A 26405-nucleotide genomic window follows, 5' to 3' on the forward strand; every position below is an offset into this window, starting at 1 on the left:
TTATTTTTATAGGCTACTCATGCTTTAACCTTCCTGTGCTGATCTGTAAAATGTTTGGTCCCTAGACTGGAAATGGAGTTCCTTCTCCAGAGGTTAGTGATGCTTTTAGGCTGTGGTTGGAAGAGAATAGAGAGGGGAGAAAAAAACAAGAATAGATAGCTTCTGTCGTTATGGTTCCAAGTCGAAATGATGAAACTGAAACATCTGTGGTTAGCTGCTTAAAATCTGCAGTGACCTAAAGTAATTTGGATTAGAAACAAATTGGAATATTTTTTGAAGGGATTTCAATTGTTAGCTATAAAACAATTGATTATGCATTCAGATCTACTTAAAACTGATAGAGAATTACATGCATTTGAATTTTTACAATTTAATTTCTCACACACAACATGCAGAGTCTGGATATGTTTACTTACTGTTTGGTAATATGTGTGTGGGTGTTTCTTGTTTAGTTTTTATTTTTTTAGCTCACTTGACAGCTATTATCTGTCATTTCTCACCCACTCTTTCACCCCCAATTATTATATCCAATTTGAGTTCTATAGCATCATCCATACAGTAGCTGGGTGCTGAGAAGTGCTAAGCAGTCTTTGTCAGTTTTTTAAAATTACATTTTCAGTTCAACTACGTATTCGTATGAAGGGCCATTTTTAGTACATTACTGTTTGTATTTCAGAGGCCACTGGGGAGCTGTACCCTGAATATTCAGCCTACCATGCAGCTGGTGTGGCAGGGGAGAGAGGGTGACACAAATTTCCCCAAAAGAGGCAGGGAAGAGGTAGGCCAACCTTTTTCTCTACCAGCCTGGTGGGTGCACCAGGGAGTAAGCTGCTTCGTCTCAAGGGCCCTGTGTACTAAGGAGCTTGGGGGAGTGATGGTTTTTTGAGGGCCAGCATTGGGGCAGCTCTTGCTGTAAACTTTAGCTGAAGGCCACACTCTACACCAAAGTAAGTGTAATGTGAATGCCTAAGAGTTTAAAAAAACCCTTAACTTTTATAGATTAACAGTAGAATTGGGCTGCTTTGAATTTCTGTCTATTTCCAGAAAGCTGAGACCACATGCAAGTGGGGAAAATTGGATTATTGCAATATCTTAGGTGCATATTGCTGCTCTTATGTCACCAGTATCTTTAGAACCTTCATGTATTTTGTAAGGGGAAAAAAACCCGAAAAAACATAATTTTTGTGGTTGGGAGAAAGTAAAGGTGTAAAGTGCTATGATGAAGTCATGACAGTCTGATAACTCACAGGACATTATCAAAATAGCTTGTTTTTCAGGGAGTGAGGGGGCTGGAAGGGAGCTGAGCATTCTGATTAGCATGCCCACCTGTATTGTAATTTTAAATAGCCAAGTGTCATAATCTGAATTTAACTTAAGCATTTGATCAGCGTTTCACTACTGTTAAAGTTACGCTAATTTACAATTCGGAATGAGTATCAAGTCAAATGGTATAGTAGGTATCTTAACTGTGGATTACATATAACTTACCACATTGCCAGCATGCAACGTAATGGACAAAATAAGTATCAGAATATTTTAAATTGCCTTTTGTTTCTCCTGTTCATTATTATTGCGTATCACTATATTGAAAACTCGACTTTCCTATGCACTGCATGCCTTTCTTAGATTATTACATATAGTATATATTACCATAACTGTGTTTAAAATGCCCCTTATAGAAATATAAAGGGATAAAGGAAACAACTATGTTGAGACCTTAATGAAATCATGCACCTTTTTGACTACTGGTGAGCCTGTTTCTGATTTCACATTAGTGTAAATCTAAAGTAACTATTAATTTCACTAGCAGGAGAGTGAATTTGTGTGGGGGGGTGGAGGGTGAGAAAACCTGGATTTGTGCTGGAAATCACTTTAGATAAGCTATTACCAGCAGGACAGTGGGGTGGGAATAGGTATTGTTTCATATTCTCTGTGTATATATAAAGCCTGCTGCAGTTTCCACGATATGCATCTGAGGAAGTGAGCTGTAGCTCACGAAAGCTTATGCTCTAATAAATTGGTTAGTCTCTAAGGTGCCACAAGTCCTCCTTTTCTTTTTGCGAATACAGACTAACACGGCTGTTACTCTGAAACCTATTAATTTCACTAGTTACTCTGGACTTACTTTGGTGTAACTAAAATAAGAGTCTGGCTTTATTCCTTTAAGAGCAAAGGAATGAAGCAGATTATTTGTCTGAATTTGCTTATATTTATAAATATAATTTGGCAGTTAAAATTAATTACAATCATGTCACTTTGCATCTCTTTAGATCAGAATGATTGTTTTCCTGAGGAAGAGCGCTAGTGGCTCAATAGCTTGTCTTTTTCACCAACTGAAGTTGGTCCAATACAAGATATTACCTCACCCACCTTGTCTCTCTCTCTGTTTTCCAAACCACACACTACACTTTAGGACCGTATGCTGCTTTGCCAGGGATAACCACATGTGAAGCAAGTGCTTATGTGGTAAAAGTGCGTACTAGGAGAAGCTCAGAAGCTGAGTTGCCCCATTCTGTGTTGTCATTGGGCTAGGCCAGTTGCTGCCAAATGATGGATATGGTCTGAAAAAATGATGGGTATGGTCTGAAAAATCACAGAAGGGCTCCTTTGTTGAAGACCTAAAGTGATAGGGAATTCCATGTATAATAGGCCTAATGTGCTTCTGCTCAGGAGCACATACCAACCCTTCCTCCCCCTCAGTATCTGTATTACCAACTTGTCATTGGCTTTCCACCATCAGCTGTGTGAACAGAACTCCTCAAAGAGGTTTGCATGCAGTAACTCACTGTTGCCTTTTGCAACAGAAGTAGTGATTAATTCTCTCCTTTACTTATTGCTGTCAGTTTTTTGTGAGGGACGGACGAGGGGGAGAGCAGAGATATTAACTTTTGGGGGTTTACTCTTCCCATGGTGCTTCTGGGTAAGTGCGTCTATTTTTGATAAGTTGCAAATGTTTTGTGTAAATATACTGTGCCATTGAGCATTTACTTACTATAGGTTTCTTCCCCCTTTGCTGCATTATGGATGGAAGCATCTGACCCTTGATAAGTGATGATGATAAAGTAGTAATAGAGGTTCTTAATAACACTATACAGACATTAGTGAATTAATCATTCCAGCACAGTTGCGAAATGGGAAACCAATGCCCTTCTTTTCACATATCTAACATGTTTGCAGTTAACTGACGTGTTTTTGTTGTTTTGAAGAAAATGAAGAATACATGCTAATTTTGAACAATGAAAGTTTTGATGCTTTGTTTTATTTAGCACCTGGGATCTCTAGGCACAGTACTTTAAATGAAATCATCATATATTAGCATACAAATTAAGCAACTCTGTTATCCTGAGTTCCTCCAAACCCTTCTTTCAGAAAGCAAAGGAATGAATTGATGTTGAATTGCTTGCACAAGCAGGAAGAAAGCTGTTCATGTCCTGAATACAAGTAACTGAACAAGAGGTTTTACGTACAGGGACTGAATAGCACAAAGTTTTAAGATCGTAATTACAAATCTTGAGCTCTTTCCTTAAGAAAAAATTGCTTTGGATTTAAGCTGCCATAAAATATTTCCCCCTTTGTCCGGTAAAACTCATACAAGTTGGTGCTATTAAACTAATTGTCATCCTCTTTATAGCTGTAGTTTTAATGAAGATTTAATGCAGGTCTTTTCACATACATGCCAGTTATTACACAGAGGATGAAGTAACATATCTTAATGGTTCATGCAAAATTTCTAGAGTAGGAGGAAGTGAGTGCCAAAAATGTTGTGTATTCCACATGGAAAACATTTTTGGTGTACAGCTGAAATCCAGTTTTGGAATGAAGATAGGCTGACCAGATAGCAAGTGTGAAAAATCGGGATGGGGGTAATAGGCAGCTATACAAGACAAAGCCCCAAATATTGGAACTGTCCCTATAAAGTCGGGACATCTGGTCACCCACAGTGAAGATGAAGCATCTCATGATGTTGAATAACTGGGGGGAAAAAAAGGGGTGCCTGCACACGGCACTTCATCACGCTTACCTTACGCTTCTGTTTACAAAATTTAATGCATGTTGTTATGCATAAAAGCGAATTTATTTGGCAAGGTGCTGAGCATCTTCCCCTCAGGATAATGAGAGATGAGGGTACTGAAGGCACTTAGCATTGCATGGCCAGTGGAACTTGTGTGTCACCAAGCAGAGCTACTTTGAGAAATGTTGTTAATTCTCAGCTGGTAATTCTTTTGAATAAAATTCATATGCTGCCTTAGAATGGCCAAAATCTCATGAGAAATGTTGCTGCTGTTGGTTTTTGTGAGATTTAAGCTGAATCTAGAAAGGAGTCTTTTCCTGACCTGGAAGAAAATTGGAGGGGTGGGAAAAAAATTGGTCTGCCCCAGAAATGTCTCCAAACTCAGAGCCTCCTGGAATTCAGAGGAGTTTAGAACAAGGTTTTGGTTCCGACTCCTCTAGCTTTAACAAAGCAGTTGGTAGATTTTCCCTTCCCCTGCCCCTCCCCACCGAATCTCTTCCATTCTGTAACTCATTAGTCAGTCCTAAAAACAGAAAGAAGAGCTGTAAAAAAATCAGTATTCACAGTAGAGTCTAGCTATTTATCTACGTATTGTCTAGCTCTAGAACCATGATTGAGAGAGTGGTTTATGATCAAACATTTCTTAACATTGCCATTTTGCAGAATATACTCTAGGCTTTGTGTTTCTGAGTTTCTTTGTAGAGTTATACCCCTCTGGTCCAGTTTTTGACATAGTTGCTTTCTTTTCTTTCTATGTAACCATACCTTTAGTCCATTATTTAGGTTCTTCCCTCCTACTCCACCCCTGTGTCACTGATTCAGAGCGATTTGGCTTGCTTTATAAACTGGGCGCAAGCAAACAACGTGCGTTTTAATATGCCTAAATGTATCCATCTAGGAACAAAGAATATAGGCCATACTTACAGGATGGGAGACTCTAGCCCAGGAAGCAATGACTCTGACAAAGATTTGGCGGTCAAGGTGGATAATCAGCTGAACATGAGCTCAGTGTAATGCTGTGGCCAAAAGAACTAATGTGATCCTAGGTTGCATAAACAGGAGTATCTTGAGTAGGAGTAGAGAGGTTATTTTACCTCTGTATTTGACATTGGTGTGAAAGTTGCTGGAATAGGACATCCACAGTTCAAGAAGGATGTTGATAAATTGGAGAAGGTTCAGAGAAGAGCCCCAAGAATGTTTATTTTGGGGATGTTCTAAGGCCTGTGCTGTACAGGAGGTCAGACTAGGTGATCGTATTGGTCCCTTCTGCCTAAGAATCTATAAGATGAGCAGCTTTCTTTGGAGAGAAAGCACACTTTAGCATCATTGGAGATTTTTAAGAGCAGGTTAGATAAACACCTGTCAAGAATGGTCTAGATAATACTTAGTCCTGCCATGAGTGCAGGGGACTGGACTAGATGACCTCTCGAGGTTCCTTCCAGTCCTATGATTCTATCAACCCTTTTAATTTTGTGCCCAAAAAGTTAAGGGAGTATTGCGTCCTCCTTGACCTTAACAACCACACTTTCTTGAGGTTGGTTTGGCTGGGATCTGTAAAGTTATCCATCAGGTCAGTTTTGCCAGGGAACCTGCCAGCACTTGAGCATATGCTTACCTAGGAGTGCTGTTTATTCATTCAGAGTGCATACATAGTTCTGTGACTTAGACTTCAGAAATTGCTGCAGTATGGTGCAGTGGTACATCAGCTAACTGTGCCCCCTTTGACACTGAGCCCCAGGATTGTTTCTCACTGCAACTAGGTTTGTTAGTACTCCTCAGTCCCACTGTGTAAAGGACCTGTGATGTCAGTATAATTAAAGATGAGTTAATTTCTTCAAGCAGATTGCAATAAAATAATGTAATGTTGTTATACAATATAGTATAGTATGAATCACCTAGTTTGGAATCTTATTGTACAACAAATGCATCTTGATAAGTGAAGAGAATGTGTTTTAGTATTCCGTGGAACCAGATTATCAAAGCAAGCTCAATTAAGTCTGACCTTAGGGATCTGTCAAATCACTTCAATAGAAAGCATCAGTATGCAGGGTATTGTCCATCAGAGCTGTACCATATTCATTCCATGTCTTTTCACAGCCTTTTCAATAAGTGGGCAAATAATTCTGGTACATTTATTATGAAAAGATGGACATCTTAAAAGAAAACAGTGAATTAGAATGTTAACCTAAAAAAATTCTAGTTTTGGACAGGGCACTCTTTAGAATGTCCTGAATCTAAAAAAGAAATGGACAAAACCCCTTCTGTTATCCGGCTTGTTTATTAAAGTCCCATCTGTGAGAAAGAAATGGACTGTAAAAAGTGTTGGCAAATGCACAAATTAAACAAATTGAAACATGATGGAAAATGTCTTTTTGCTGACTTCTTGGATTTATGGTAACCGTAGATGATGTAACTATAGATGGTAAAGAATTTTCAGACAGGTATAACTTTATTTTCCCAAATTGGTAGTATTCTTAATACAAGGTGAAGCTGTTGAACATCTTTTTGTGTATATAGACGCTCTGGATTTACCATTAACTACATGCTTCTCCAGTCCTATTCATTTAGTTTATAGAATGGTGGTTCTTCTGTCCATTTGGAGGTTGAGCTAAAATATTGCTACTTTGAATACAGAATTGAAGTCAAGAAGAGCAACAAAATTGCTGTAGAGCTCATTGCCCTTGGTAAGAATTTTCATCACAGCCAAATTATCTTGGGACTCTTGCTTTGCAGGTCAAGTCTTATAGATCAGATGGTACTAACTGCAGCTGGTTCACCTCAGTGCTTAATCCTGTTCTACCTAACAACTAACACACAGCTGTGATCTAAGACTGATTCAGCAAACCACTTAATATGCTTAGCCTTAAGCATGTGAATAGTCCCATCCTTAACTAAGCGCATAAGCATCTGTTTGAATCCCATTGACGTCAGTAGGGTGTGCTTAAGTATCTTGCAAAATTTGTGCACCTATGGGCCAATCCTGTCAACGTTTACTACTAGGTGTAGTGCTTAATACTGTGAGTAGTCCTGTTGACTTCATTGGAACTAGTTAAAGTATTAAGCAGTGCACCCAGTAGTGTTTTGCGTGATTGTGCCCTATACCACTTCTGATGTGCCTTCAATGTGAGACCTATCATAATTTGGAAAAACTTTGGCTCTTAATGATACTAGTTATAGGGGTGATGCCCCTTACTTAAAAAGAAAAGGAGTACTTGTGGCACCTTAGAGACTAACCAATTTATTTGTTAACAGCTACAGCTCACGAAAGCTTATGCTCAAATAAATTGGTTAGTCTCTAAGGTGCCACAAGTACTCCTTTTCTTTTTGCGGATACAAACTAACACGGTTGCTACTCTGAAGCCCCTTACTTAATATTCTTGTTTAACTTCTTCTGCAGAAATTCCAGATACCATCTCAGCGGTTTTGTCTTCTGTTTTTCTACAGAAATTGAATGCCAAAGTGTTGTGTGCTGGCTGGCTGTTAATGTAGAAAATGCTGTTCAAACAAAATTTATTAAAAATGGAATTTAACCTAAAATTGGAGTTAAGAGTTAAAATCTCTCTCTACTCCAGGAAAACAAAGTTCATCCAAACCCTAGCACTTAATCCAAGTCTAAAAATGAAACAAATAAACATTAACTGAATATGGAGTTGTGCATGGAGAGTTCAAAGGCACAAACTTTATTTTAGTGCCAAGTAAGAGAACCTAATTTCATCCCTGAATTCTCCTTATTGGCTAACTTATTTTTAGTAGCCTGAGTGCATTACTCCTGGGGGCACTCTGCGTCAAAATATTAAAAATTCTGCACACAATATTTTAAAATTCTGCAAATTTTATTTGTCAAAATAACACTACATAATCACGCCAGTTTCCATTATTTTGGTAATTTATTTCAAAATACCTGTCAGCAAGTATGTCTGTAACAATACAGACACCCACAAAAATTCCCACAGGAGTGCCTACCTATCTAATACACCCAAACCCCCTTCCTCCCAGAGCCCAGTCATGGTCCCCCCACTCCTCCGGTCCAAATACCTGCACCCCCTTGCCCAGATACCTGCACTCCCTCCCTTCAGAGCCCAGATACCCCCCCATCTTCCCTCCAGAGTCCAAATGTGACCTCTCCCTCACCCCGAGCCCAGGGATCTAGAAGGAGAAACAGCCTGATGTTGGGTACTGGGCTTGCGTGGAGTTTTCTGTGCACCACTGTTTCCTTCCCTCAGGGTGTGTGGGGAAGTGATGCTGCTGGGAACCCTCTAGCTTCCTCCCCTTCCCCCTGGCAGGGTCTTCTATATATGAGCTGGGCTCTGCCAGGTCCAGTGGCCCCTAGTGGTGACCAGCAGCACTGCAGCCCATTTCTGTAGGGGAAAGAAAATTCTGTGCTCACAACATTAATTTCTGCAAAATTCTGCATTGCGCAGTGGTGCAGAATTCCCCCAGGAGTAGTATATTCCAGCTAGTGTGAAGAAGCCTCCACTGGTATGTGTAGTATATCCTACTTTTACTTTTGACAGTTTATTAGAAGGATGGAAATGAACTCTCTAGAAAAGTCAAGTCGTGAGAGAATCCACAATGCTCGGTGTGAGAGGCATGTTGCATATTCCCCATCTTAACATCAGTCCTTCAGGAGTACAGATGAGATAGTTAGAGGTGCCTAGAGTAAGGTTCTTCCCTTCCACATTGTTTTTCATTCACATTGTGGGATCATAGAATCATAGAATATCAGGGTTGGAAGGGACCTCAGGAGGTCATCTAGTCCAACCCCCTGCTCAAAGCAGGACCAATCCCCAATTAAATCATCCCAGCCAGGGCTTTATCAAGCCTGACCTTAAAAACTTCTAAGGAAGGAGATTCTACCACCTCCCTAGGTAACGCATTCCAGTGTTTCACCACCCTCCTAGTGAAAAAGTTTTTCCTAATATCCAACCTAAACCTCCCCCACTGCAACTTGAGACCATTACTCCTTGTCCTGTCCTCTTCTACCACTGAGAATAGTCTAGAACCATCCTCTGTGGAACCACCTCTCAGGTAGTTGAAAGCAGCTATCAAATTTCCCCTCATTCTTCTCTTCTGCAGATTAAACAATCCCAGTTCCCTCAGCCTCTCCTCATAAGTCATGTGTTCCAGACCCCTAATCATTTTTGTTGTCCTTCGCTGGACTCTCTCCAATTTATCCACATCCTTCTTGTAGTGTAGGGCCCAAAACTGGACACAGTACTCCAGATGAGGCCTCACCAATGTCGAATAGAGGGGAACGATCACGTCCCTCGATCTGCTCGCTATGCCCCTACTTATACATCCCAAAATGCCATTGGCCTTCTTGGCAACAAGGACACACTGCTGACTCATATCCAGCTTCTCGTCCACTGTCACCCCTAGGTTCTTTTTCGCAGAACTGCTGCCTAGCCATTCGGTCCCTAGTCTGTAGCTGTGCATTGGGTTCTTCCGTCCTGAGTGCAGGACCCTGCACTTATCCTTATTGAACCTCATCAGATTTCTTTTGGCCTAATCCTCCAATTTGTCTAGGTCCCTCTGTATCCTATCCCTGCCCTCCAGCGTATCTACCAGTCCTCCTAGTTTAGTATCATCCACAAATTTGCTGAGAGTGCAATCCACACCATCCTCCAGATCATTTATGAAGATATTGAACAAAACCGGCCCCAGGACCGACCCCTGGGGCACTCCACTTGACGCCGGCTGCCAACTAGACATGGAGCCATTGATCACTACCCGTTGAGCCCGACAATCTAGCCAATGTTCTACCCACCTTATAGAGCATTCATCCAGCCCATACTTCTTTAACTTGCTGACAAGAATACTGTGGGAGACCGTGTCAAAAGCTTTGCTAAAGTCAAGAAACAATACATCCACTGCTTTCCCTTCATCCACAGAACCAGTAATCTCATCATAGAAGGCGATTAGATTAGTCAGGCATGACCTTCCCTTGGTGAATCCATGCTGACTGTTCCTGATCACTTTCCTCTCATGTAAGTGCTTCAGGATTGATTCTTTGAGGACCTGCTCCATGATTTTTCCGGGGACTGAGGTGAGGCGAGGCTGACTGGCCTGTAGTTCCCAGGATCCTCCTTCTTCCCTTTTTTAAAGATTGGCACTACATTAGCCTTTTTCCAGTCATCTGGGACTTCCCCCGTTCGCCACGAGTTTTCAAAGATAATGGCCAATGGCTCTGCAATCACAGCCGCCAGTTCCTTTAGCACTCTCGGATGCAACTCGTCCGGCCCCATGGACTTGTGCACGTCCAGCTTTTCTAAATAGTCCCTAACCACCTCTTTCTCCACAGGGGGCTGGCCATCTACTCCCCATGTTGTGATGCCCAGCGCAGCAGTCTGGGAGCTGACCTTGTTAGTGAAGACAGAGGCAAAAAAAGCATTGAGTACATTAGCTTTTTCCACATCCTCTGTCACTAGGTTGCCTCCCTCATTCATTAAGGGGCCCACACTTTCCTTGGCTTTCTTCTTGCTGCCAATATAGCTGAAGAAACCCTTCTTGTTACTCTTGACATCTTTTGCTAGCTGCAGCTCCAGGTGCAACTTGGCCCTCCTGATTTCATTCCTACATGCCCGAGCAATATTTTAATACTCTTCCCTGGTCATATGTCCAACCTTCCACTTCTTGTAAGCTTCTTTTTTATGTTTTAGATCCGCTAGGATTTCACCATTAAGCCAAGCTGGTCGCCTGCCATATTTACTATTCTTTCGACTCATCGGGATGGTTTGTCCCTGTAACCTCAACAGGGATTCCTTGAAATACAGCCAGCTCTCCAGGACTCCTTTCCCCTTCATGTTAGTCCCCCAGGGGATCCTACCCATCCATTCCCTGAGGGAGTCGAAGTCTGCTTTCCTGAAGTCCAGGGTCTGTATCCTGCTGCTTTCCTTTCTTCCCTGTGTCAGGATCCTGAACTCAACCAACTCATGGTCACTGCCTCCCAGATTCCCATCCACTTTTGCTTCCCCCACTAATTCTTCCCGGTTTGTGAGCAGCAGGTCAAGAAAAGCTCCCCCCCCCCCCGTTGGCTCCTCTAGCACTTGCACCAGGAAATTGTCCCCTACGCTTTCCAAAAACTTCCTGGATTGTCTATGCACCGCTGTATTGCTATCCCAGCGGATATCAGGAAAATTAAAGTCACCCATGAGAACCAGGGCATGCGATCTAGTAGCTTCTGCGAGTTGCCGGAAGAAAGCCTCATCCACCTCATCCTCCTGCTCCGGTGGTCTATAGCAGACTCCCACCACTACATCACTCATGTTGCTCATACTTCTAAACTTAATCCAGAGACACTCAGGTTTTTCTGCAGTTTCGTACCGGAGCTCTGAGCAGTCATACTGCTCCCTTACATACAGTGCTACTCCCCCACCTTTTCTGCCCTGCCTGTCCTTCCTGAACAGTTTATAACCATCCATGACAGTACTCCAGTCATGTGAGTTATCCCACCAAGTCTCTGTTATTCCAATCACATCATAATTCCTTGACATCACCAGGACCTCCAGTTCTCCCTGCTTGTTTCCAAGGCTTTGTGCATTCGTATATAAGCACTTGAGATAAACTGCTGATCGCCCCTCATTCTCAGTATGAGGCAGGAGCCCTTCCCTCACAGACGTTCCTGCCTGTGCTTCCTCCCGGTATCCTGCTTTCCCACTTACCTCAGGGCTTTGGTCTCCTTCCCCCAGTGAACCTAGTTTAAAGCCCTCCTCACTAGGTTAGCCAGCCTGCTCGCAGATGCTCTTCTCTCTCTTCATAAGATGCAGCCCGTCTCTGCCCAGCACTCCTTCCTCATGGAACACCATCCCATGGTCAAAGAATCCAAAGCCTTCTCTCCGACACCACCTGTGTAGCCATTCGTTGACTTCTACGATTCGACGGTCCCTACTCAGGCCTTTTCCTTCCACGGGGAGGATGGACGAGAACACCACTTGCGCCTCAAACTCCTTTATCCTTCTTCCCAGAGCCACATAGTCCGCAGTGATCCGCTCAAGGTCATTTTTGGCAGTGGTGCCCACATGGAGAAGCAGGAAGGGGTAGTGATCCGAGGGCTTGATGAGTCTCGGCAGTCTCTCCGTCACATTGCGAATCTTAGCCCCTGGCAAGCAGCAGACTTCTCGGTTTTCCCGGTCAGGGCGGCAGATAGATGACTCAGTCCCCCGGAGGAGAGAGTCCCCGACCACCACCACCCACCTCCTTCTCTTGGGTGTGGTGGTCGTGGAACGCCCAATCTCAGGACAGTGCATCTCATACCTTCCAACCAGCAGAGTCTCCTTCTGCTTTCTCCCCCCAGACATATCATCTGGTCCACTCTCCGCAATGGTACCTGTGGAGAGAACATGAAAGCGGTTAGTTACCTGTGTCTGTGTTGCTGGAACCCGGACATTCCCCCTTCTTCTTCTGGAGGTCACATGTTGCCAAGCTTCTTCACTGGCCTCTTGGCTCCGCTGTGCAACCTGCTCTAAATCTTTAGAGCTTCGTGCCCTTAGAAGCATATCCTGACTTTTGTCCAGAAAACCCTCAGTTTCTCGTATGCAACGCAGCATACAGAGCAACGCAGGGTCGTTATCTGTTGCTCCAGACCTTCAATTTTTTCTTCCAATATGGAGACCAGCTTGTACTTTGTACAGACAAAGTCGCTTCTGTCCTGTGGAAGAAAGACAAACATGGCACATCCAGTGCAGGTCACAACAGCTGACCCCCCCCCCCTTCCATATCACCCTCCTACTATGAGCTTCCTCAGAGAAGTTGGCAAGATGTAAGCCTCACTGGGCTCACTCCAGGCGAACTCCCAGGCAAACTCCTGCTGTGTGCTGCTCTGCTGTTCCCCACCGCTCAGCTGGTTCGTGAAGCTCTGGCTATTTTTAAACAGCCAGGCTTCCCTGAAACAAACAAACAGACAGCCCCAATGCTCGCCCCCTGCAGGCTACCAGCCAATCAGGCACTCGCTCAGGCTCTCACACTGCCCTCCCAGCAAACACACACTCGGATACTTACTCAGCAAACACGCACTCGGATACTCACCAATCCCAGGCAAACTCCTGCTGTGTGCTGCTCTGCTGTTCCCCGCTGCTCAGCTGGTTCCCGCCACTCTCCCCCCCGGGATCACATTGAAGACTGGAACATGTTACATCTTTTGAGGGCCTGACAGCAGCCTCCTCACTTAAAACATGGCGTATGCTTCACTTGCTGCTCTTCAGAAGGGGTAGACCTCCAGATCCACATGGTTTGAGTATCTGTAATGGTAGGTCCCCAAGAAAGAACGTGGCTTGCTCCAAAGTAGATAGATGCTTTAACACCAAATCCTCAGACTCTTGTATCCTATCTTATCACACCAACTGTTCAAGATCTCATTTTATGAGACTAAATTACTACCAACCTTAGCTACGCTTCTGAGCAAAGCATAAATTATTCTAATATCTTACTATAGCTACCTGAGCTTTTAATATTGTTCAGCTCAACCAGTGATCCAAAAGCTTGCTCTTGGGAACACCCTGTTCCTGATGCTACTGGGAGGACTTTGGGCCCCTAAACAAATGAAGTTATATGCAGTTCTTTCATCTGTGACAGTAATTCTATGGGGGATCAATCTAATGTAATAAAAAAATCCAAGCACGATTCAGTAAACATTACTAGCATATATTAAAATGAAAACATGTTTGAGAGGAAACAATGCAATGGAAATTGCTTGTACAAAAATTCCTTGCATGTTGCTTCAAGTAAATTATATTTGATTTATTTTTCTGTGATTGTAACATTTATGAAAAAGATAGGAGACTTTTGGATAAAATTGTATGTTGTTTCTTTTTGTGCATATGTATTGTGCCCAGCTATTTGGACCTTCAGTTTCAACCAAAGATGGATTGTTTTTCACTTCTTTATGAGAGATCAATATTAAAGAATGATCATGGTAGATTAAAAAATCTTTATAGATCACATATGAGCATAGATATAGATTTAGTACAAACGATGTTTGACAAGCATGGATTGGCAGACCAGCCCTCAGTCAAATCTACAAACACAGATCCACAAAATCATAGTGCACGCATTCCACAAACCTTGTAGCCAAAAGAAATTCGGTAAGCTTTCCACTTGTTTCTTTTAATGAACAGAATTTCATCCTTAGTTTGGCAGTGTATATGAGTGCCATTTCCACTATTTGCCTCTTTAGGAGACCATCTCTTGTTCCTTAGCGTCACAGTCATCATGTATTTTAAATGGCACTGGTTGAGTTGAAGAATTTTTTTTCCCACCTCATCCACAGCATCTCCAAATCTTTACTGATGGAACTCTCCTGAGTTGTGGGTAATCTTGCCTTGGCTCCATAACCATTGCATGTTGGCTCCATAGCAGATTTGCATTGCCCTTGGCACCATAGGAGTAATGTATGTTTATTGCTTGTGAGGAGCCGTTGCCTTATTTCGGGGATAGGATCAATCAGATCAGAAGTGGTCTGTTTGAGACTGTGAAAACAGTAGAACCCTGAGAGATGAAAAATGTACCCTTGATCCTTCAACTAGCTACTTGGGAGAGGGACCCTTGTCCTTTGTGGTTGATGTAAGGCCAGTGGGAGACTCTGGGCGCTCTGTTGATTATTATTTCTATCTGTTAACACTTTTCTTGTAGAGAGCAAAATGCCAGATGGTCTTTATTAATCATTAATTAGCTCTGCTATCTTTCAACATTCATGTAGTATATATTTTTATTGACAGCTTGAAATTTTAGTTCCAGTTGCCATTCTCTCTTTAACAGAACATTACCAAGAAAGTGATGCTGCAAACAGACTTTTTTGGAACTCTCTTCTTTTCAGATCTTTTCAGTGTGTAAGTGAAATTCTGGGATCTCGATGGAGATTCTGTTACTGGCAGCAGACAAAAATAAAGAGGGTCATGCTGATTTCTTTAGTCTTTGATACTAGGAAACTGTTGACCATGGAGTACTGCTTACTTGCTTGCAGCAGTGTGCAGCCTGGCATTTCTCTGAAAATTCAGGCCCACTGAATAGTCAAATTGGGCAGTTTCTAGTCCTCTTGGGAAGGTCTTTTCAACTGGATCTCATGGATGTATTAGTGTTAGTGCTATGGTAGGGGTGATATGTTTTGAGCTACAGTAACATAGGTGTGCTGCTGATACAGAAACTGAAAAGGAAACTTATCTGCTACTGTAAGTTTCCTTTTAATCAAATCCAGAGCTTCAAAAAGTTTTACAACTTCACCTGTTTCTAGATGAAGTACAAACCTGTATGTAAGTGATCTGTCTGCCTCAACCATGGCAAAAAAGGAAGAGATGTTTGGCAGGAGGAAGCATTTGGAGGATTGGGCTGGCGTGACATTTGCACAATTTAGGAAAAGTTTATACTTTTTTGTTTCTAACCCAAATGATTCAGTCATCCAGGAAAAGTTGAGGCCTGATCAGTATTATGAGTTGTTTTGATGGCTTATAGAATTCTGATATGTGATTAGTATGGTACATGATCACTGATGTTCCCTTGACAAGTTGGTAGTGCTGTTAGTGTGGGTGGATATCCATTTTATATTTTTTATTATTGGTTCTTACTTCAAGACCTATGTAGTTTAATCAGCTTAGATGGGCTCAGGTTCTTAAACATATCACATATCATTACAGGTTTCAGTGATTTAGGTTTACTTTTGATGGAAAAGGTGGACTCTTTCAGATTTGGGGGGGGATTTTTGAAAATGACAGTAAATAAATGTTTGATCTTTCTAGGTGTTTCTCATTCATTTTTTATTGTGTTTTTAAAATGTTTTAAAATAGACTATATGTTTTTAGGGTAGTCTGTAGGGGTGAGTGTAGCGCTAGTACCCACTAATAATAGATGCCTCAATTTTTGAGTGTCCAGTCTGACATACCTTGGGGCTGAATAGCCACAATTTTGATTGAAAGCAGTAGTGGAGATGTAGGTACTCAACATCTCTGAAAATCAGGCTGAAGTTGAGAAGCAAAAAAACAGGCATCCAAAATCACTGACAGCTTCTGAAGATATAGGCTTCTCTGACTCAGTTTCTCCAAATGCAAAATAAAAATTATACATCCCTACTTTTCCTGTTACGAAGATTAACAAATTAACATACTTTGATGTAGTGAACAATGGGACTTGTGTCTTTGCATCAAGGGGAGAGCAGTCTCTCTTTCAGTGAGTCATCAGTGTACAGTTTCTTCAGGACTAGTGTGGAATAGGGAACCCACGACCATCTTTGGTCCAGTCTTGGTGTCAAATCCTGCAGATCTGCCTTAATCAGAACGCCTATGAACTGGGAGTTTTACTTGAGTTTGGACTGCAGGATTTGGCTATCAAAACAAAATTAAGCACAAATTTCCACCTTTCTTGACTGTTCCCAAGTAATACGCAGATATAGAGTGGCAGCCACTGGCTATGTCTACACTGCAGTAAAGCATTCTTGGATGTCCTGTGTCAGCTGACTTGGGCTCATGGAGCTATAAAATTGCAGTGTAGACCTTAAGACTTGGACTGGAGCCCAGGCTCCAGGACCCCATGGGAAGGAGGGTCCCAGAACCCAAGCTCCAGCTTGGCTCTGAAAGTCTGCATTGCAGTTTTATAGTCCCACAGCCCAAGCCCTGCAAGTCCAAGTCAGTTGACTGGGGACAGCTATAGGTGTTTTATTGCAGTGTAGACATACCCTGAATCTCCCTCATACAGCAGGAACAATGGCCACACCTGGAACGATACTGTCAAGCTGCTTTGAATGTGGATGTGAAAGAGAGCTCTGTAATTCTCCCAGCTTAATAGAAAACAGTTTTTTAATCAAGCTGGGGCAGATAGCAAAGTAACCTACTGTGAGTGAAAACAAGGCTTACGTAGTGAGTGAGCAGTAGACGGAGAGCTCTCTTTTATTATGCTTAATGGTAATAGATTCCAGAAGAGCTTATAATGCAAATTAGTAATATTGCAGTCTTAAGTTGTGTGGGATAAAAATACTCTGTGCCGGAATCCTAATTTTTCTTATGTCATTAGACGTGTTTGTTCATGAGACTTGTGTAATCTTCCTGTTTGCACACTGTGCTTTGCTGCCAATTAATCTGGGAGATATCCGTTAAGAATCACTGATCCAGAGATGAGAAAACATGCCCCTTCTACACAGTATTGCCATCAAATCAATGCAGTACATCCTCAATACTGGAGTGTGGTGTCATCATAAAGCATGAACTCAGCTGCTGGTATTAGACCCCAAAGCTTCTGAGTCAGAGATGGGAGCATGGAATATTCTAGCTTATATCTAGGGGTCAATGTCATTTGTGCATGGTGGACTGGACTGAATGTCATTCATTCCAGTTCTATGTTGCTTTAATTTATGTCTGAGGGTCTTTTGCCGTAATTTTGCATATCAGAGTAGTAGCGGACAGGGATTTGGAGCAATCAGATTTTTGAATTGCTCCGCTCCAGCTCCGCTCTGGCACCAATAGTGACTGCTCCAGTTCCGCTCCGATTCCGCTTCGGTTTTCGACTCAAATTAATTTTTAACTAAATAAAAAAGTGCATACTGTAATTTTGAAAAAAAACCATTATTTTTATTCAGACCTTTAAAACAATTTAAATGTCATCAAAATGATACAAACTAGAATCATTCATAATTCATTCTGTAAAAAATTATTGCAGCAATCAAGGCGTCTTTCATAGCCTGCAGCAAATCATTTACAATTAACTTCAAAGCCGAAAACAGTCACTCTACACTAGCTTGAGTTGTTGGCATGCTCGAAACAATGCGGTGTGGGTAGCTGTGAATAGCCTCAAAAATAGACTTAACTTTTAGCCTACCAATAGACTCCATCGCCTCACAATCTTCCAGAAAGTTTCTCTTGAATAATATACTTCATTACAATTATGAATCGCAGAAACTTGCCGGTGTCTTTCTTGTTTATCCAGTTCCCTTTCAAAGGTGTCAACTTCTGAAGAATTGATGCTTGAATTATCTCCATTTCCCTGTGATGGTTGAAGACGTCTCAGGGATGGACGCTTGAACAAGTTCAGAGTGGAGACAGAAGTTTGAGAACAGCCTGCTATTTCTGAAGGATGTGAACTTTCCGCAATGGCAAATTCGATTGTTGATGACTCCTTTTGTTGTGTTTCGTTTTCTTCAGCCTCTTTGGCTGAGTTCAAATGTAGCAATAGATTTTGTTTTTCGAGTCTTTGAGCAATATCAAGGAGCCTTTCCTTTGCCTTTGGTATTTCCCTTGAGGTAAGAAGAATCCGATACCGTGGGTCAACATAAACTCCAGCAAGGAAATGAATATTGTCAAAAAGCTTCCCTTCGCGTTTCTGCAAGTAGGACAGAATTTCTTCTGCAATTTGTCCACCATTTTCTTGCCAAAATTTTGAGAGTTTTCGCCATTCCTTCATTAAAACTCCCGGGGATACATCGACAGCTTGAAGATTCACGGTTGTTTGGTTTGGCTTTGCCAAGAGGTCTCGCAGGTTCTTCACTTCGTCCCATTCAGCTTTTGTTAACTTGAGTTCTCTTGTTCCAGCAGCAGCCACTTGTTCACAGTAAGATTGAAAACTGAGAAGCTGATCAATCATCGCAACTGTTGAACCCCAGCAAGTCACAGTATCCAATGATTGTTAACCCATGTAGATCAAGCAGAACACTTTTTGAATACTTGGGGTTCGTAGTTTGACAACGACTCGTTGAATTTTTGCCAGAAATTTCTTCGCATGTTCTTTGTTCAGTCCATCCCAGATTGCCAGCTGGAGAGTGTGAATACCACACCTCATCAGTTGGACTTTTGAGTCATCCTCATGAAGCCATGTTGGAAGTATGAGGCTAGGGTCATTAACCCCCAGCAGCCTCCATGTTGAGTTCGATTTCATCCATTCCTTTAGTTCCTTCATCAGGCAAAATAGCTTCAGTTCTGTCCACATCCCTGTTCTCAGAGGTAGAAATGGTTTCATTGTCCTTGCTCACATTTTTGACGGCACCCGTCATGTTTGCTGCATTGTCAACGCAGATGCTCAGCACTTGCATTTCACTGATCCCAAATTTTTCTAAAATAGCTTTTACTTGACTTTTCACATATGAAGAATTGTGACGCCCTTCAGCGTCAATTATGTCCAAGGTTTCACAGAAAATATTGGCATCCATGGTGACTGTAACCTTTGAGGACTTAAATATCAGTCAAGTTTTGTTTGCTGAATTTTGGGTTTCTTTTCAGATGAAGCTTCACAAAAAATCTTTTCTCCAGGAGTTTTCAAAGAGCAAGATTAACGTCGTTTAGCCACGTCAGCTTTCTGTTTTGCCTTATCTTCCTGGTCCTTTTTTGTAACCAGAGCCGCATAGTTTTCAGGATGGTTACATTTTACATGCCGTCAAAGGTTGAAACTTTTCATGGCACTTGCTTCACTTGTCTTGAAGCTACATGGTTTGAGCTCGCCATTCACTTCCTTTTCCACCTTGCACGTTGCCAATTTCTCTGCTTTTTCCAAAAGCCCAAATTTGGGCTTTTCAAATTCAAAAGTAAAGACGTCGTTGAGATCCTTTTCCGTAAATCGGCTATCAATCATGGGGGGCAGATTTGATTTATTTTTGTTGAAGCCATGGCCAAATCTTCTTGTGCTGCTACTACATCCAAATGTTTCTTGTTATGATCTTTGAAAAGCAATGAACAAAAGGATTACATTTTTTTTATAATGTACCTGCTTGTGATATCTTAACTAGTTAAGGTACTTCGAATTTATTTTGGATTTTCTGGACAAAAATGATCACATTTTCTTTTTACACAAAATTATTATTAAAGCATATTTTACTATTTTAACATGTTTCTTGCAGTTTTAATGAAGTAAGAAGTATTTTAATATACATAATTTCATATAAATTTGTATTTATAAATTTCAAGTTAGTTTTTCTAATGAAATTTTGTGGTAAAAATATTTGAAATATTTTCCAAGTTTTTAATTAATATCTCAAAACCACTTCAATATAGATATATCAGTGAAATGTGGTATGTGCCATAGCGTTCGTATGTGCTATCACTGTTCTACAACAAAAAGAAAAGGAGTACTTGTGGCACCTTAGAGACTAACCAATTTATTTGAGCATAAGCTTTCGTGAGCTACAGCTCACTTCATCGGATGCATACTGTGGAAACTGCAGAAGACATTATATACACAGAGACCATGAAACAATACCTCCTCCCACCCCACTCTCCTGCTGGTAATAGCTTATCTAAAGTGATCACTCTCCTTACAATGTGTATGATAATTAAGTTGGGCCATTTCCAGCACAAATCCAGGTTTTCTCACCCTCCGCCTCCCCACACACAAACTCACTCTCCTGCTGGTAATAGCCCATCCAAAGTGACCACTCTCTTTACAATGTGTATGATAATCAAGGTGGGCCATTTCCAGCACAAATCCAGGTTTTCTCACCCCCCCCCCCTTTTTTCCAAAAACCACACACACACAAACTCACTCTCCTGCTGGTAATAGCTTATCCAAAGTGACCACTCTCCTTACAATGTGTATGATAATCAAGGTGGGCCATTTCCAGCATAAATCCAAGTTTAACCAGAACGTCTGGGGGGGGGTGTAGGAAAAAACAAGGGGAAATAGGCTACCTTGCATAATGACTTAGCCACTCCCAGTCTCTATTTAAGCCTAAATTAATAGTATCCAATTTGCAAATGAACCAACACTACAAAAAGAAGGATTCTAGGTGGACTCCTCCTGAAGGTCGAAACAGCAGACTGGACTTCTACATAGAGTGCTTCCGCCGACGTGCACGGGCTGAAATTGTGGAAAAGCAGCATCACTTGCCCCATAACCTCAGCCGTGCAGAACACAATGCCATCCACAGCCTCAGAAACAACTCTGATATCATAATCAAAAAGGCTGGCAAAGGAGGTGCTGTTGTCATCATGAATAGGTCGGAATATGAACAAGAGGCTGCTCAGCAGCTCTCCAACACCACTTTCTACAAGCCATTACCCTATGATCCCACTGAGAGTTACCAAAAGCAACTACAGCATTTGCTCAAGAAACTTCCTGAAAAAGCACAAGATCAAATCCGCACAGACACACCCCTGGAACTCTGACCTGGGATATTCTATCTACTACCTAAGATCCATAAACCTGGAAATCCTGGGCACCCCATCATCTCAGGCATTGGCACCCTGACAGCAGGATTGTCTGGCTATGTAGACTCCCTCCTCAGGCCCTACGCTACCAGCACTCCCAGCTACCTTCGAGACACCACTGACTTCCTGAGGAAACTACAATCCATTGGTGATCTTCCTGATAACACCATCCTGGCCACTATGGATGTAGAAGCCCTCTACACCAGCATTCCACACAAAGATGGACTACAAGCCTACAAGCCGACTACTATCCCCGGTAATGTCACGGCTAACCTGGTGGCTGAACTTTGTGACTTTGTCCTTACCCATAACTATTTTACATTTGGGGACAATGTATACCTTCAAATCAGTGGCACTGCTATGGGTACCCGCATGGCCCCACAGTATGCCAACATTTTTATGGCTGAATTAGAACAACGCTTCCTCAGCTCTCGTCCCCTAACGCCCCTACTCTACTTGCGCTATATTGATGACATCTTCATCATCTGGACCCATGGAAAAGAAGCCCTTGAGGAATTCCACCATGATTTCAACAATTTCCATCCCCCCATCAACCTCAGCCTGGTCCAGTCCACACAAGAGATCCACTTCCTGGACACTACAGTGCTAATAAACAATGGTCACATAAGCACCACCCTATACCGGAAACCTTCTGACCGCTATTCCTACCTACATGCCTCCAGCTTTCACCCTGACCACACTACACGATCCATCGTCTACAGCCAAGCTCTGCGATACAACTGCATTTGCTCCAACCCCTCAGACAGAGACAAACACCTACAAGATCTCTATCAAGCATTCTTACAACTACAATACCCACCTGCGGAAGTGAAGAAACAGATTGATAGAGCCAGAAGAGTTCCCAGAAGTCACCTACTACAGGACAGGCCTAACAAAGAAAATAACAGAACGCCACTAGCCGTCACCTTCAGCCCCCAACTAAAACCCCTCCAACGCATTATTAAGGATCTACAACCTATCCTGAAGGATGACCCAACACTCTCACAAATCTTGGGAGACAGGCCAGTCCTTGCCTACAGACAGCCCCCCAACCTGAAGCAAATACTTACCAACAGCCACATACCACACAACAGAACCACTAACCCAGGAACCTATCCTTGCAACAAAACCCATTGCCAACTGTGCCCACATATCTATTCAGGGGACACCATCACAGGGCCTAATAACATCAGCCACACTATCAGAGGCTCGTTCACCTGCACATCCACCAATATGATATATGCCATCATGTGCTAGCAATGCCCCTCTGCCATGTACATTGGTCAAACTGGACAGTCTCTACGTAAAAGAATAAATGGACACAAATCAGATGTCAAGAATTATAACATTCATAAACCAGTCGGAGAACACTTCAATCTCTCTGGTCACGCAATTACAGACATGAAGGTTGCTATCTTAAAACAAAAAAACTTCAAATCCAGACTCCAGCGAGAAACTGCTGAATTGGAATTCATTTGCAAATTGGATACTATTAATTTAGGCTTAAATAGAGACTGGGAGTGGCTAAGTCATTATGCAAGGTAGCCTATTTCCCCTTGTTCCCCCCCCCCCCCCCGCGATGTTCTGGTTAAACTTGGATTTATGCTCGAAATGGCCCACTTTGATTATCATGCACATTGTAGGGAGAGTTGTCACTTTGGATAAGCTATTACCAGCAGGAGAGTGAGTTTGTGTGTGTGTGTTTTTGGAAAAAAAGGGGGGGGGTGAGAAAACCTGGATTTGTGCTGGAAATGGCCCACCTTGATTATCATACACATTGTAAGGAGAGTGATCACTTTAGATAAGCTATTACCAGGAGGAGAGTGGGGTGGGAGGAGGTATTTTTTCATGGTCTCTGTGTATATAATGTCTTCTGCAGTTTCCACAGTATGCATCCGATGAAGTGAGCTGTAGCTCACGAAAGCTTATGCTCAAATAAATTGGTTAGTCTCTAAGGTGCCACAAGTACTCCTTTTCTTTTTGCGAATACAGACTAACATGGCTGTTACTCTGAAACCTGTTCTACAACATTAATTGTTGGGAAGTAACAAGGCTACACGTTACAAGGTTGAAAATAAACTTTAACAGGAAAGCGGATTCAAATTTCAAGCACAGTCCTTTTAGTAAAGAGAGCAAATTTTCAGAACTATGTTTTTCCTTTATCAGGCTGGAAACATTATACAAGATAGAGCAAACAACAGGTACTATCTTGTATAATGTTTCCAGCCTGATGAAGAAAAAACATATTTCTGAAAATTTGCTCTTCACTAAAAGGATTGTGCTTGCCATTTGAATCCGCTTTCCCGTTTAAGTTTATTTCCAATGTTCTATCATTCAAATACAATTATTTAAACTACAGGTGTCGTGAACTGGGGGGACTGAGCCAATTTTATTTAATATTTTTTAAATCTTTGACTATTTAACAGATACGACCCTGGAATATGATTTAATGCTAAAACATGCATTAAAATGGTACTCTTAATTTATTTTGTATAATTAACCGTTTCTGAAAAAACTGTTTAAAAATTTTAATCTGCTTAGATGCTTAGAATGATACAAACAATTTTACTTATTATTTATTTTTCAACTTTAGAACCATAAATTTTAAACATAATAATAAATAACCAAACTTATTAACTTATTATGAAACATAATATTACCACTCGTAGCTAAGGGCAGTTGACGACAAGCCTTTCTTGAAATATGAAATAAAAATGACCAACCGCTAGTTTGGGATGCCTATGGTTTAAACAATTCTGGATAATGTAATATGGTAGCGCATACTAACGCTAAGACACAGACATAATTTCATTACTTTATTTTAAAGTGTTTTTGAGATATTAATCAGAAATTAACTTTTCATCACCTCCTTCAAGGGACTATAGCTCCCTTAGGAAGAATTTTAGGACACGTGTTCACAGAAACATTTTTTCTTAAAATGACCTAAGGATTCACCCCCAAAGTTGTGTTGAACAGTTTCCAATCACTCTGGATATATCACAAAAATCACTCCTAATTTATGCAAAAATGTTTACTGTATATTTATATGCCTGCTGCATGCTACTTTTTCAGTAAATTTAAAATTACAAACAACTCTACCAAAAGACCGTTGAACAGATGACATATAAAATAAGTCCGCCAGAGTGATACGGGAGCGTGTACAAATGAACAAATGTACCGGTAACGGAAGCCTGTGTGAGAAATGAGTTTAAGTGGTTAATATCTCTTGTGATATCTTAATATATCAATAAACAAAAACAGTATTTTTTTGCAATATACTTGTTTATGATATCTTAAATGTTGCGTCTTGCGTCACACTTTTCCGTAATCGCAGCACTCGGCACGTCTTGTTTTGATCAACCCTTACAAAAGAAGTATCAACACATACTAATCTAACTAATCTACGCGAGTATGTACTCGCCTAACCTTGGCAGAAGGGTGGGAGCAGTCTGTAGTGTTGCCGGACGTCTGATAATTATCTGATTCTTTAATGAAACATATCTCCAAAAAACTTTGTAATTTTGTATTTGTATATTAAATCTTGATTTTCAGCCAAAGTGAGAATAACTGTGACATATTACGTTAAGTGGTAAAGTAGATGTTAATATCAATTGTTATACAATCTGAAACTTTTTGGCACCTTTAGGACTTTCTTGCTAAATATAATTCATATTGGATTGGATTGAAAATGGAAAAAAAAAACCTGGAGCAGTCAAGATTTTCTGTGCTCCGGCTGTGCTCCGGCTCTGCTCCTGCTCCAGCTCCAGGCAAAAACCTGCAGCTCCACTGCTCCGCGCTCCAGCGCTGGGCTCCGCTCCAAAGCCTTGGTAGCAGATACTGTACATTTGTGGCTCTTAAAATTATAACACCTTGGGCCTGCCAGCCACAAAACATGGCGCTGGCATCCAAGAGTGAGATTAGTCAAGAACTGGGTACCTGTATGTATTTTAAGCCTTGGAAATCTTCAGTATGTCACTGCTTGAATTTAATGAGCAGCCAACAGGTTTTGTAAAGATATAAAAAGAATACAATAATAACTGCAATTTAGAATATTTTACATGTGGGGGCCGAAATGCTGGCCATGGTGAGTTTTGCTGGTATGAGTGTTAGTAAGAGAATGCAGGGAGTAGGGGGGTGTTGCTACTAAAACTTTCTGAAATGTTGGACTGACATTTTCATGGAAGTGTACAAGGATCAATGTTCCTGGCTCCCCATGCACAGCATCGACAGCTTATCCCTAGATGGTGAAATTCATGTCTCATGTTCTGCACTGGGTGGGTCGTCTTTCTTTCTCACTTTACCTCTTTTCTCCTCATATATTAGAGGATTTGCCTTTCCTCTCCTCCCCCCCCCCCGCTTGGTTTGTCTTTTTATATCTCCCTCCCTGTTTGTCATTATTCCATTGTTTTGCTCCGTACTCTCCTTTGCTTCCTCTGTTTTCTCCTCCCTTTCCCATCGACCTTCTTTTCTCATCTGCTCAGTGCCTCTTTGGGGAGTTCCTCTGCTACATGATAACATTAATGAAACCAGGTGAGACTTTCAAAGGATTCTATGCTCTGCAGGGAGAAGAATTCCTGGAAGCCGGTTAAACTGGCTTTATGGTCCTTTCTGTTGTTGAAGCACCACAAAGGAGTCAAGGATTTGGCATGATTTAGTTGCGGATTGGTCCTGCTTTGAGCAGGGGGTTGGACTAGATGACCTCCTGAGGTCTCTTCCAACCCTAATATTCTATGATTCTCTGTTCTGACACGTGTAAGTTGGTAATTGAAGACTTACATTATGTTGTTCTATCTAGCTAAATCGGAGTGAACTCTGATGTAAATATTTTGCACCAATAATAAGGGAGGCTTTCACTGTGTGACTTGACGTTTGTCTATATGGGGACACTCAGAAAATGAAATTCATAAGGTTAATTAGATTTAAAGTGATGTAGTTAAACCACATTAAATCCCTCTGTTGACACTAATTCTGACTGAGAATGTCCACACAGGGATTTAATATGGTTTAACTAAACCCACTTAAAAAAGTACTTTGGATTAACTTTTCTGAATGTCCCTATGTAGACAAGCCCTTGTTCCTCGTAAGTAAGGGCATGTCTGTACCATGGGTGCCACAGCAGCATAGCTGCAGTGCAGTAGTTATGCTGCTGTACCAGAAATGCTTCCTACATCTAAGGAAGGGTGTTTTCTGTCAATTGTAGGTAGTCTACCTCCTTGAGCTGCAGTAGCTAGATTGCCGGAAGAATTCTTTTAAGTTTAGACCGTGCCTGAGTTGTGCTGCTGTAA

At 41.6% G+C, this 26405-nt stretch overlaps 1 protein-coding gene across 6 annotated transcripts in view; it reads left to right on the forward strand.

The window, feature by feature from the left end:
* Window positions 1-26405, forward strand: part of APBA2 (amyloid beta precursor protein binding family A member 2) — a 236861-nt gene that overhangs the window by 60697 nt on the left and 149759 nt on the right. Inside the window, exon 3 of one of the 6 annotated variants that reach the window (XM_073303676.1) lies at window positions 677-778. The exons of the other annotated variants lie outside the window; for them this stretch is intronic. The gene's annotated coding sequence lies outside the window, so the exon portion shown is untranslated. The remainder of the gene's footprint in view (window positions 1-676; window positions 779-26405) is intronic. 6 annotated transcript variants of the gene reach the window in all.

The sequence above is a fragment of the Lepidochelys kempii genome, chromosome 10 (genome assembly GCF_965140265.1).
Source record: "Lepidochelys kempii isolate rLepKem1 chromosome 10, rLepKem1.hap2, whole genome shotgun sequence".
Lineage (NCBI taxonomy): Eukaryota > Metazoa > Chordata > Testudines > Cheloniidae > Lepidochelys > Lepidochelys kempii.